The 13,061-nt window shown below is 39.1% G+C and overlaps 1 protein-coding gene across 1 annotated transcript in view; it reads left to right on the top strand.

Annotated features, from left to right (window-relative positions):
* Positions 1–13,061, top strand: part of edar (ectodysplasin A receptor) — a 46,374-nt gene continuing 33,313 nt past the window's right edge. Inside the window, exon 1 of the mRNA XM_084421573.1 lies at positions 1–178. The gene's annotated coding sequence lies outside the window, so the exon portion shown is untranslated. The remainder of the gene's footprint in view (positions 179–13,061) is intronic.

Below are 13,061 nucleotides of genomic sequence, written 5' to 3' on the forward strand. Positions count from 1 at the left end.
AGGAGACGGGCGGTCACATGCACGCGCTCGAGTGATCTGATTCACTGTAATGATCTGATCTCAGTCCAGATCTCTGCTTCAGACCTGTCCTGAGAGTGTCCCAGAGCAGATCGTCCTGAAGAAGAGTGTGTGTGTGTGTTGTGCTGAAGCTCTGAAGAAGATCCTGGTCTTCCTGCAGGTAAGGCGCGCGCTTCAGGAATGCGCGAGGGAAATTCCTGTTTCCGTGAGATGCGCGCAGACCGTTAGAGACTTCTGCTCATCAAACATGTTTACAGCATTAGTGTGTGTGTTTATCTGGTCTAATCCGGCGGCTGGTGTTTATTAAGCATGTGCTCTGAGTGGAATATGCAACAGTGCTTTTCATTTGTTCCGTGTACAATGATCGTACTGCATGTTCACTGTTGGTCTTTCACATGCATCCCGGTGTGTGTGAGGTTTTAAACGGGTGTGTGAAGCACTCGCTCAGGGAATGGTTCGACTGTCCCGTGCGGAGATGAGATGTGTGTGTGCGTGTGTGTGTGAGGGAAACTCCTGCATGTGGATCAGGAGACATGCACTTGCATGCACGCGCTTCTGATGTCTATGTGACTTTGAACTGAAGGAGGAAATAAATCCGAGACGAGAAAGAGACAAATGTTGTTTAGGGGAAAAAAATGCAAAAGTATCACAAAAATGCGATGATCATAACGGCGCCAGCAGAATGAAAACCAATCAAATGAGCGCGCGCGCTGATGGGATAATTCATTAACGGCAGGAACTCTGCTAACGTTATTGTTAAAGTTATGGACAAACATTGTTTTATGAACAAACGTTCGTTCAAAGTTATATGGTCTCAAAACGTTAGCACAAAAAAACATTATTTATACATCGTTAATGGAACTTTTTAGTTGGATGTTCGTCTAGCATTTTTAAATGTTCGTACTTGTTTCAGACCGTTCATAGAACATTCTAAACTCACATTCCCATAATGTTTACAAAATTCTAAAATGGAATGTTTGCATAACCAAGAAAAAAATGTTCTTAACACGTCATTTTGATCAGAGAACACTCAGAAATAATGTTTTTATAACTTAATGGGAATGTAAGCAAACCGTTCACATATTTTTGTTGGCAGATTCATGTCAGATTATGTATTTTATTGCTCTACTATATTGTTTTTTTATTACAATTGCATCAATTGTCCCTCTCCCTCTTGGTTTTCTTAATAAAACCCTACAATTGATATTCGTAATAACTACTTTGGAGCTCAAATGCGCTTGTAATATATTCTGAGAGAGCCTAAACTTATCATCCGAATACTGAATCATTTGTAGAACCTGTATTTCCATAAACCTCTGTAGATCAAGTCCAGAAATCATTAAAAAGGTCATACGTGTTTATCATATTTCTGTTCAATTTGCAATGTGTGATAATTGTTACCACAATATTTTGCAACATAATATAATAATGATGAGCAAAAAAGATGATCTTTCTTTTGAAACAAATTCGTATTGGTTGAAAGTCATCAGGTCATTTTTGTATTTATTTCTTAAAGTCGTTTTCATCATTATGTATCATTTATGTATCCTAAAAGCAGACAATTAAATAATATTTGAATCATTTTGCATAATTTGACTATTACAGCATGAATTTTAATTTCATTGGGACATGGGTAAAAAAAAAAAGAAATCTAAAAAAAGTTTCCAAGACGATCTTAATGTGACCTTAGTTTTAAATTAAACCAATCCCTAGGGCATAAAAGTGCCTGAAGTTGAGGAAACATTAAATGCAGAAGGTCAAAGGTCAGGTCACAGATCACATCAATCTATCTGAATCATTATGGAAAACAAATGTGTAGTGATTCTCTCATTGATATATGAATTGATATGCAGTAGTATCTGTAATGATCACGCTCAATATCTAAATAGTACATTTAATATTCAGTTGATTGGCTGTAAACAGAGAAACGAGTGTGTAGTTACAACATCTGCCAGCAGGGCTTAAACCACATCAGGTTAAAGTTGAGCTCTTCTTCTCTTCTCTATAGTGACGTTTATCTGAGAACAAGAACAACTGTAGACAGAACTGATCTTGTCTGTGGGGAATCGATTGGCTGGTTGTGGTTTGCTATTGGTGGATCTCCACCAATAGCAATGGAGTGATTTTAATGATTTTAACAGAGATTTTACCTGGACAGTTGGTTCATGGGTTTAGACAGACAGAACACACACACACACACACACACACACACACACACACACACACACTCGGTTTTGCTATCTTTGTGGGGACATTCCATAGACGTAATGGCTTTTATACTGTACAAACTGTATATTCTGTCTCCTTAAACTAACCCGACCCCTAAACCTACCCATCACACACACACACACACACGCACTAACCCGACCCCTAAACCTACCCATCACACACACATGCACTAACCCGACCCCTAAACCTAGCCATTACACACACACACACACACACACTAATCCGACCCCTAAACCTAGCCATTACACACACACACACACATGCACTAACCCGACCCCTAAACCTAGCCATTACACACACACACACACACACACCAGTGCCTGAGGGAGGATATACATTTATACATAAGCAAACTTTGAGCAGGCACAAGCATCAGTGCGGAGAAACGAATGATTGATGAATGTGTGTGTGTGTGTGTGTGTGTGTCACGTCGTCTGAGGAATCAAAGGCTGCGGTCGCATGAAAAGACAACACAGACCTTCAGCTGCTGCTCTCCTGTCTTTGCTCTGCTTTCATAGAAAAGCTGTAATTAAAATCATCAAAGCTGGAGAGTGTTTGTGTTTCCCAGTAAAGCCGGGATTCAGACAGTCACAGAACCAGAGCAGAAAAACACCGGCTTTGTGCTCCTGTCGAGCTCAGTCGAGCAGAACCTGCGCAGAACCTGCGGATCCAGGCCTTTCAGGACGCCTCAACACTGCCATCGCTTATCAGCCGTCCTGGATTTGCTCTCAAATGACATGTGCATGCATAAAATAGAGACCAGGGACTGTGGCTCCTTCCTTTGATCAGAAACTCCATTACCCATAATGCACTCTGCTGATCCGACTGTCTGTGGATGGGAATACGTTTAGTAGTTTTAACAAAAACGCATCTTTCTGCGTCATCCAGCAGACGTGTCTGACAGATAACCGTGAGGTGCCGGTTACACGAAGAAAGAGTGTAAACATTTACACACACCGCCTGGTTGAAATCTGCAAATATTATCTGACAATATATATAATTCACAGTCTAAATAGCTGACCAGGTTTACATTTTTTCAATGCAAGTTGTATTCTGTATATAATCTAGATGTTCTGAACGTTCAAAAAACATTCAGAAATACCATTTTCATAACTTAATGGGAACGTTCGTTAGTTCGGTAATACTTTACTATAAGGTTTCATAAGTTAACATTAACTACATTAGTTAAAACAAACTCGTAATGATCTGCACGTATACAGAATTGATTAATCTTTGTTAATGTTGATTTCAACATTTACTAATACGTTATTAAAATCAAAGGTTGTATTTGTTAACATTAGTTAATGCGCTGTGAACTAACATGAACCAACAATGAACAGCTGTATTTATAATAACTAACGTTAACAAAGATTAATAAATACAGTAACAAATGTATTGCTCGTTGTCAGTTCATGTTAGTTAATACATTAATACTGATTTTAATAATGGATTAGTAAATGTTGAAATCAACATTAACAAAGATTAATAAATGCTGTATACGTGCAGTTCATTATTAGTTCATGTTAACTAATGTAAACTAATGAACTTTATTGTAAAGTGTTACCGTTAGTTCTTAGTATATATTTTAGTTATCTGTGTTGGTTATCAGTTAAACGGGATGCTCGAGTCTACAGTAGCCATTCTTGTCGTTTTGTTTGGATTCGTCTCCTATAGCATAACTGCGAGTGCTTGACATCTGAAATAGAGGATTATAGCTTTTCCCAGCTTTCATGTTTGGGATGAAACCCGAGCATCTGCTCATCCTCGTCTGCGTGCAGGATCACATACTCTCCTCTATACGCTCTATAGGAGCTGCTGACTTTGAAATCAACTTTTCACCCTGGACGCCGTGACCCGCAGGCACGGATCTGAAGGAGTGACGCTGGATCAAACGCTTCCGACTCCAGCATAGCAGATTACTGACCTGAGACGAGCCTTGATGTCTGAAGCTTCTGCCGCTCGCTGTTCGCGGACTGAAGTTTAAATGCTGTCCGGTTTCTAGGGCGTTGCTAAACATTTACCAGAAAGACAAAGATAGATTCATGGCAGGTTAATGTGTGTGTGTGTGTACTTGTACAACTATCTTTGTGAGGACCAGTTTGAGTTTTAGACCATTAGAGTGAGGACAAAGAGAGTAAAGTGAGGACATTTTGGCCGGTCCTCACTTTCTGAGAGCCTTTAAAGGCCTGTTTGAGGGTCAAGACTTGGAGGGTCACTTCAGTGGTTTGGGAAAAGCCCGTAAAAGTCCTGCAGAAAGCGATCATAAGGATGTAGTGTAACGACGCCCAGTTCCAGGAATGCACTAATATTTTGTTGGTAGTACCAGTTTGCAACAATTATTAGTTAACACTAAATTGTCAACACTTCGGAAAAAATTATAATTCGTCGTTACACTCCATCCTTATGCATCGCTTTCTGCAGGACTTTTACGTGCTTTTCCCAAACCACTGAAGTGACGTCGACGTCCGGGTTAGCGGTAGCATTAGCCGTCAGGCAAGTGTTATTTAAATAAACTCCTGATGTACTTACAAACTTTCCAATGCCTCGTTTTATGAGTACAGAAGCTATTTGTACGACTGTAGAAGTTTGGTGCCATTCTGGGCATTATTAGTGCGGTAATTTACCAGATACAGCCTTGGATCCATTAGCGCCTGCACTAAACCATCCGGCTGATATCTCTAAATAAGCTCTAACTTTAATAATGTTCAACCAAGGGAATAAAGGCTTCTGGGGGGTGTTTGGCTCGAGGTCATGGTGCAAAGGACCCTAGGTTGATGTTACTCCGAACCATCCCTTTAAGTGAGTTGCTAGTGGAGTTAGAAAAATAATCCTGTTTTCCCTATTTTTCCAGATGCCACTGGCAGATATTTTGTCTTGTTTTAAGCTTAAACTCACTTAAATTTGATGCATTTTTCCATATAACAAGATATACGAGTAATATCTCAAATGTAAATTATCAGTAAATGTATCTTGATTTAAGAATGTTAGATTTTTGTAATGGAAACCAAGAAGTGTATAATGTTTTGCAGAGTTAAACTCAATGTCTGAATGTCTCCACAGTGAAAAGAACTGGTGTAGAGAGCGAAGGCTATGATGTTTGTCCTCAGAGTTAAGGTCGACTTTACTAGAACCACAACAACGCCAACAATTCTGAACTAAGACTGATGCCAGGAAGACTAGAATCCTGCTTTATTGCACTTTGATCGTTAAACTCCCATTGGAAATGGAAGAACTGGGAACGAGGCCAAATGAAGTCCGTTTCCCATTTCCTCACTGATTAGTGCCGTTTGAGAAGCAATTTCCTAATCTGACAACAGATATCAGTGCAGACGAATTACAAGCCACTTGTGTTCAGTGTCACAGAGCCTGATGTGTGTTGTCTGAACGAGACGCCAGCGGAACCAGTCAGAACCAGTCTGCAGATTTGAGTTGACTGATTTCATAAATTGCATAGTAAACTCAAAGCTTCAGAATTTGATTCAATCCATTGGGATTTTTTATGATTTTAGAACACATCTGCCTTTATATAACGGCCTAAATGGTTTTAAAAACTAGAATCGGTGTGTCCCAAATCGTAGCATGTCGAAATGAGTATTCCCAAAGGGTACACGGATGTGCAGATCCGAATTTTTCAAATTTTTTAAATGTTACTACTAGTTTCGGAATGTTCAGAGAACATTCAAAAGTATCATTCCCATAATGTTACTTTTGAAAAATGGAATGTTCCGGTAACGTCTCAACTTTTTAAACATTTACATGGACATTTTGAATGTTCCGAGAACATTCCGAAAAGAAAAAAAAACGGTTTTATTACGTAATAAGAACATTAGCGAAACGTTCTTAGAACAAACAGAGAAAATGAGTGAGGCGTTCTGGACGGGCCATAGAAGAACCATTTTTTGTTTCCCAAAGAACCTTTCAATGAGAAAAAATTCTAAGTGTGAAGAACATTTTAACTATCTGAAGAACCTTTTTCCACTTTAAAGAACCTTTAGTGGTTCCATGGATGTTAAAGTTTCTTCATGTAACCATTGATGACAATAAATAACCTTTATTGTGTAGAAGAAATATTTTTGGTTCCCCGGAGAACTTTTCACTGAAAAGTTCTTAAAATAACCTTGTTTTCTTAGTGTGAAGAACATTTTTATAATCCAAAGAAGCTTTTGCGCAATGGAACGGTTCTATGGATGTTAAAGGTTCTTCACGGATCGATCCCAATAAAGAAATTTATTTTTAAGGGCAGTTCTTAAAAGTACATTTTAATAATTTAAAGAACCTTTTTCGACTATAAAGAACTTTAGTGTTTCCGTGGATGTTAAGAGGTTCTTCATGGAACCATCAATAACAATAAAGAACCTTTATTTTCGAGAGTGTAATGGCTAGTATTGTCCTCAACCTATTGCGCTTCGGATGAGGATTTGATTAGAACTACAAACACGAATAAAAAGCGTTACAAAACTACAAACATGGCGGAAGTGTGAGATTGATGGGTAAGTAGAGAGGTTTAGATAAAGGGGTTTGAGCGGTTAATAATCAGAATCTTACCTGATGAAAATGATATTTAATCTGCAACAACTTTGTAAACTTATAAAGATACGTTTGGTCATTAACTTTTAAATGCAAACACATGCGGAGAGTTTTCAGCATTGCAGATCAGCGTACTTCATTTCTACAGTTGGGCGTTTGTGGGCGTAAAGTGTGAGTTTGTTGTGTTCTGAATTGTCTGCTAGTGTTTTAAAATCTGTTTAGATGTGTACAGTCGTGTAGTGTATTCAAGCCTTTAGTCAGGATGAGAGACGAGAAGGTTAAATCTGTGAGCACTATAACCCTCTTGATTTGTGTTGATCTGAAGATGTGTGTGAAGAGTTGGATGGAGAGAGCGGCACAACACACAGATCAACCGAGAGGATTCCTTCCGCCGCTTCCGTTTTGATATAAACATCAGGAACGATAATCCTGTGAGCTTTGCTTCTGAGAGATGGGGCTTTCCCGCAAACTCCCATGAGAGTCGCTGTTGACATTAAAGCTCTTTGTGTGTGTCTGTTCATCCTCACAGACCTCACAGAAACCGTCATTCATCTTCAGTTATTAAACACAAGTGCAGTTCAGTTTAACACAGAGAACCATGGAGCTAACAGGGAACGTCCTCGCAAAACGTTCCCTCAAAGTAATGCGTTCTTCCAGTAATGTTAATAGAATCCTTCAAAAAAGTTAATAGAATGTTCGTTCATTTTTTAAATGTTTCAAAAGTAACATTCCCGGGATCTTAGCAAAATGATCAATTGGAATGTTCGCTTATAACATTTGGATCTGGATGTGTTGATCGATCAGAGAACTTTCAGAAATAGCGTTAATGGGAATGTAATCAAAATTATGATTCGATGGTTTTCACAAAACGTTAAACATTTATAATTCATTCATGAAACTTTTTATTGTAGTTGGACGTTCATCCAACATTTTTTAAATGTTACTACTTGTTTCGGAATGTTCAGAGAATGTTCAAAAGTAACATTCCCATAATGTTACTTTTGAAAAATGGAATGTTCCCTTAATGTTTGAATAACCAAGAAAACATTATTTAAACGTTCCGGGAACATTCAGAAATAACGGTTTCATAACTTAACAAGAACATTAGCAAAACGTTCTTAGAACATTAGAGGTTGTTAAACGAGGGAGTCGTTTTGGACGGGCCGTTCGGCATAATAATATCCTCGTCTTCACCCTTCCCCTAGGAACAGATATTTCAGGGCTGTTAATGATAAGGATAATGATACTCTGTGTATTTATCTTAGATTATGTGGTCGTTATAAGATTAATAACCTGGGGCGGCGAGTCTGCGGTCGACTTTCAAACAGAGGCAAGTCCGGGCAGCGTCCGTGAGCGCGCTTGTGTTCGGAGCGAGTGCATTCCAGCCCGGCGTGTGGAGAGAAAAGCACTGGATCTGGATTCTGATGAAAGTGTCTTGGGCGTGTGTGTGTTTGTGTGTTCGTTCTGTCAGATAATGAGCCGGGGCTTCAGGGGCACAGTCGTTTGGCACTCGCTTCGTTTCCTGCAAAAATAGCGTGGTCGTCTTCTCTCCGTCTCCTGTAAGTCCTGTGATGAAGCGCAGAGCCGAGGGGTTTGACGGAGACGAGTTTAGGTTGTTTTGAGCTCATCGGAGGAAGTGCCTCGTGCGGTTACGGCAAATATTCCACAGTCAGAATCGTTTTTAAGACAGTCGTCCATTTGCAGATCGATTCCCCCTGAATAAACACAGGGGCTCTAGTGCTCTAGCAACCTGATGAAAACTGTTTATTCTGCCTGAAAATAGTCCTCATTTTCAGTGAGAATTAAAGAAGAGTGTTATTTTAGTATTGTTATGACCCAGTCTTCTCTGATTGGTCGGCTGACCCAGTCTGTTGTGAATGGTCTACTCTGCTCTGATTGGTCAGATAGCCCAGTCTGTTGTGATTGGTCTACTCTGCTCTGATTGGTCAGATAGCCCAGTCTGTTGTGATTGGTCTACTCTGCTCTGATTGGTCAGATAGCCCAGTCTGTTGTGATTGGTCTACTCTGCTCTGATTGGCCAGATGGCCCAGTCTGTTGTGATTGGTCTACTCTGCTCTGATTTGTCAGATGGCTCAGTCTGTTGTGATTTGTCTACTCTTCTCTGATTGGCCAGATGTCCCCGTCTGTTGTGATTGGTCTGCTCTACTCTGATTGGTCAGATGGCCCAGTCTGTTGTGATTGGTCTACTCTGCTCTGATTGGTCAGATAGCCCAGTCTGTTGTGATTGGTCTACTCTTCTCTGATTGGTCAGATGTCCCCGTCTGTTGTGATTGGTCTACTCTGCTCTGATTGGTCAGATGGCCCAGTCTGTTGTGATTGGTCTGCTCTGCTCTGATTGGCCAGATGGCCCAGTCTGTTGTGATTGGTCTACTCTGCTCTGATTGGCCAGATGGCCCAGTCTGTTGTGATTGGTCTACTCTGCTCTGATTGGTTGGATGACCCCGTCTGTTGTGATTGGTCTACTCTGCTCTGATTGGCCAGATGGCCCAGTCTGTTGTGATTGGTCTACTCTGCTCTGATTGGCCAGATGGCCCAGTCTGTTGTGATTGGTCTACTCTGCTCTGATTGGCCAGATGGCCCAGTCTGTTGTGATTGGTCTACTCTGCTCTGATTGGTCAGATGACCCAGTCTGTTGTGATTGGTCTACTCTGCTCTGATTGGCCAGATGGCCCAGTCTGTTGTGATTGGTCTACTCTGCTCTGATTGGCCAGATGGCCCAGTCTGTTGTGATTGGTCTACTCTGCTCTGATTGGTCAGATGACCCAGTCTGTTGTGATTGGTCTACTCTGCTCTGATTGGCCTAATCTACAACCTAATCCACCTGTCTAAAGTGGTCCATCAAAATAAAGTGTTACCATTTTTTCCTATTACTTAAAACTATTTTTAAAAAATGTAAAAAAAAAAATTTGGAAAAATAACACTGGTGTATCAACCTACAGCAGAACTGTGTCTATCTTTAATAAGCCCGTATGATATATGATCAGTTTCCTGCTGATATTGATAACGATGCAGTGTGTGTCTTTGTTATCTCAAGTGAACGTCTCTGATAAACTGCACACACGTGATCTTATCAGCGCTAGCTGAATCTGCCTCTCTGTGTGTTCACGTGTGTTTTCTCCTGCTCTCCCGCATGCAGCGAGGCATCATGGGGGCTGAAGTGAGTGAAAGCGGAGCGTTTGAGCTCAGTGCTGATGCGGGTGAGTTCAGATGACAGCAGCGCCCCTATAAAACACAGTAAACTTCTCCGGTTCACCAAACCATGAGACATTAGTGCAGTGAACGAGCGACTCATACTTTACAGCAGCGGGTCTCCACCTTTAACATCACTAACAAAACAAAAAGTTTACATTTTTGACCAAAAATAGCATTCGAATTTTTGGTTTGCCCAGATTCATTTTATCATGTGACGGATGAAGCTGTGCTTCTCAAAGGTGAAGTTTAGTTCATTATAATTATGCTGTACATGATTATATGGTTTGTGTTTTTTTAGCATGTTTTTTCCTGCATTCTGTGACTGAATCATTTCTCTCTACACTGAAAATAAATTGGTGTAGGATTTACTTTGAAACAGTTTTAACTAATTTATTTACGTTTACTTAAAAAGCAAAATGACTGAATGAAGATATTAAAGGATTAGTTCACCTCAAAATGAATATTTCCTGATAATTGACTCACCCCAATGCCATCCAAGATGTTCATGTCTTTCTTTCTTCAGTGGGAATTAAAAAAAAAATAATTTTTAGGAAAACATTTCAGGATTTTTCTCCACACAATGGATTTCAATGGCAACCAAAATGTTGAAGTTCAAATCAATGCAGTTTCAATGGGCTCTGCAAGATCCCAGCTGAGGAATAGGGTCTTATCTAGCGAAACGATCAGTCATTTTCAAAAAAAAATTAAAATGTATATACTTTTTAACCACAATTGCTCGTCTTGTGCTGGTCTGCGCCACGCATTGCGTCATCACGTTGGAAAGGTCAGGCGTCACGTCATCTTTCTAAGTTATTTATCTGTGTACTCCGGTTAAAAAAGGTAGGGAAGGGCAAAAAAATTCATCTCATTTTCTCCTCCAACTTCAAAATCGTCCGACATCTTTTTTTTTCGTGACCTTTTCAACGTGATGACGTAATACGTGGCGCGTCGCAGACCAGCACAAGACTAACAATTATGGTTAAAAAGTATTTACATTTTTATTTTATTTTTAAAATGACTGATCGTTTCGCTAGATAAGACCCTATTCCCCTATTCCTTTGAAACGGCATTGATTTGAACTTCAACATTCTGGTTGCCATTGAAGTCCATTGTGTGGAGAAAAATCCTGAAATGTTTTCCTCAAAAAAATTACTTTATTTTCCACTGAAGAAAGAAAGACATGAACATTTTGGATGGCATTGGGGTGAGTCAATTATCAGGAAATTTTCATTTTGAGGTGAACTAATCCTTTAAGTCTTTATAAAATAATGATCAAAATTAAGTGAGTTTATGCTTAAACCAAGAACACCAAATATCTGTCTGTAGGGTTAGACAAATAATCTTGTTTTCCTTCTGAAGTAAGATTATTTTTCTACCTCCACTGGCAGATATTTGTTCTTATTTTATGCATAAGCTGACTAAATTTTTCAGAAAACAAGACTTCTGCCATCTTCAGCCATTTTGCTTCTCCAGTAAATGTATCTTGATTTAAGAAAGTTTAGATATTTGTGCTGGAAACCAAGCCAGAAACGCTGAGGAAGAACATCATGTCTTGCAGTGTGTGAGTGTCACTGCTGTCACACTGCATTCAATCTGTTGTTTGTCTCATATTTCATCTGATGGATGTTTTCATTCTGTTCCTCATAAGATGTCTTATTAAGAGGTCATAAATCACATCACAACATTGTGTTTGTTTTTAATAATGCAGTTCAATGCTGGATTGAATGCATTCATATGAACTACGCTGTACACGGAAAAAAGTACCGATAATTGTTCTTTAACCCTAAAGCACAATGCAATGCTTACTGCTATTATGGTTTTTGTGGTGATTTCATTTGAGTGTGACAGCATGTGTGTGTCATTTTGCTCATTACAGACAGTCAATATTGTGTGAGGTCAAGGGTCATGCATGCAATCACTCAGGAGTGTGTTTCCTGAAAGAATCGTTAGTCTGCTATGGTTGCGATTTCTGTCGTTAACAACATAGTTCAACGATTTGGCGTTTCCTGAAACCTGCAAACATCATTGCAAACTTACGTGGTTGGAACTACAGCTCTCGATAATAATTTAAAGGATAACTGTCGCCAAAATGCAATCTAGGCTCTTCTTGTGAATCTACTCGAGGCAAACTTTAGTGTAAAAGCATAATTAGGATGGAAACGCCACTTTTAAGTTTGACCGTATTTTCGTTTTCAGTCAAATTGCCTGTTGAATGGGAGTGAATGGGGCACGACTATGATCGCATCAAAAATAACTATTTTTAAAACACTAATACGGCTCGACACAACATGAAACTGTGCTGGAAGTGTCACCAGGGGCTCTACACATGAACTCCAGCATTGAGAACAGTGTTTGTGTACACAGAGTTTACTAAAGAGAAAGATCAACTCGCTGTCTCTGTGTCCGCCGGTGTTTCGACAGTCAAAAATAGTCGATCTCCGAACGCGAATGAACTGACTCTGGATTTTAGTATTGCTTCTTATATGAGGATCCTTTTTCAAATACAAGGTCAATATTGATTTTCACTAACGACAAAACAACAAATTATCCGTGAATTTATATGGAACTAAGCTTCAGGAGCTTTCCATCTTTACTCTCCTCATGTTACGTTGCATTCGGAGATCGACTAGTTTTGACTGTCAAAACACCTAAAACTTCTAAATCTTCAGTTATTTTGCTTCTCCAATAAATGTATTTTGATTGAAGAATCTATAGATATTTGTCCAGAAACACTAAGAAAGTGTTCGATTTCCACAGTTGATCATATGGCTTTGATTTATCAAATATATATTTTGTATAAATAAAAAATGTTTAGTTAACTTAAACTTCTATAACTTTTTTTGGCGCATTAATTTTTTGAAGTGCAATAAACTTAACTGGTTAAATCAAGATACATTTACTATGCTTTAAACAAGAACAAATATCTGCCAGTGGGGTCAGAAATATAAACGTAATTCAAAGGAAAAACAAGTTTATTTTTGGCAGACATTTCACTTGTTTTTTTGAATTGAATTGAATTTGAATTGTTTTAAAGAAACTAAAACTTTTGCTTCTCCAATAAATGTATTTTGATT

This window comes from Rutilus rutilus (genome assembly GCF_951802725.1).
Source record: "Rutilus rutilus genome assembly, chromosome: 10".
NCBI lineage: Eukaryota > Metazoa > Chordata > Actinopteri > Cypriniformes > Leuciscidae > Rutilus > Rutilus rutilus.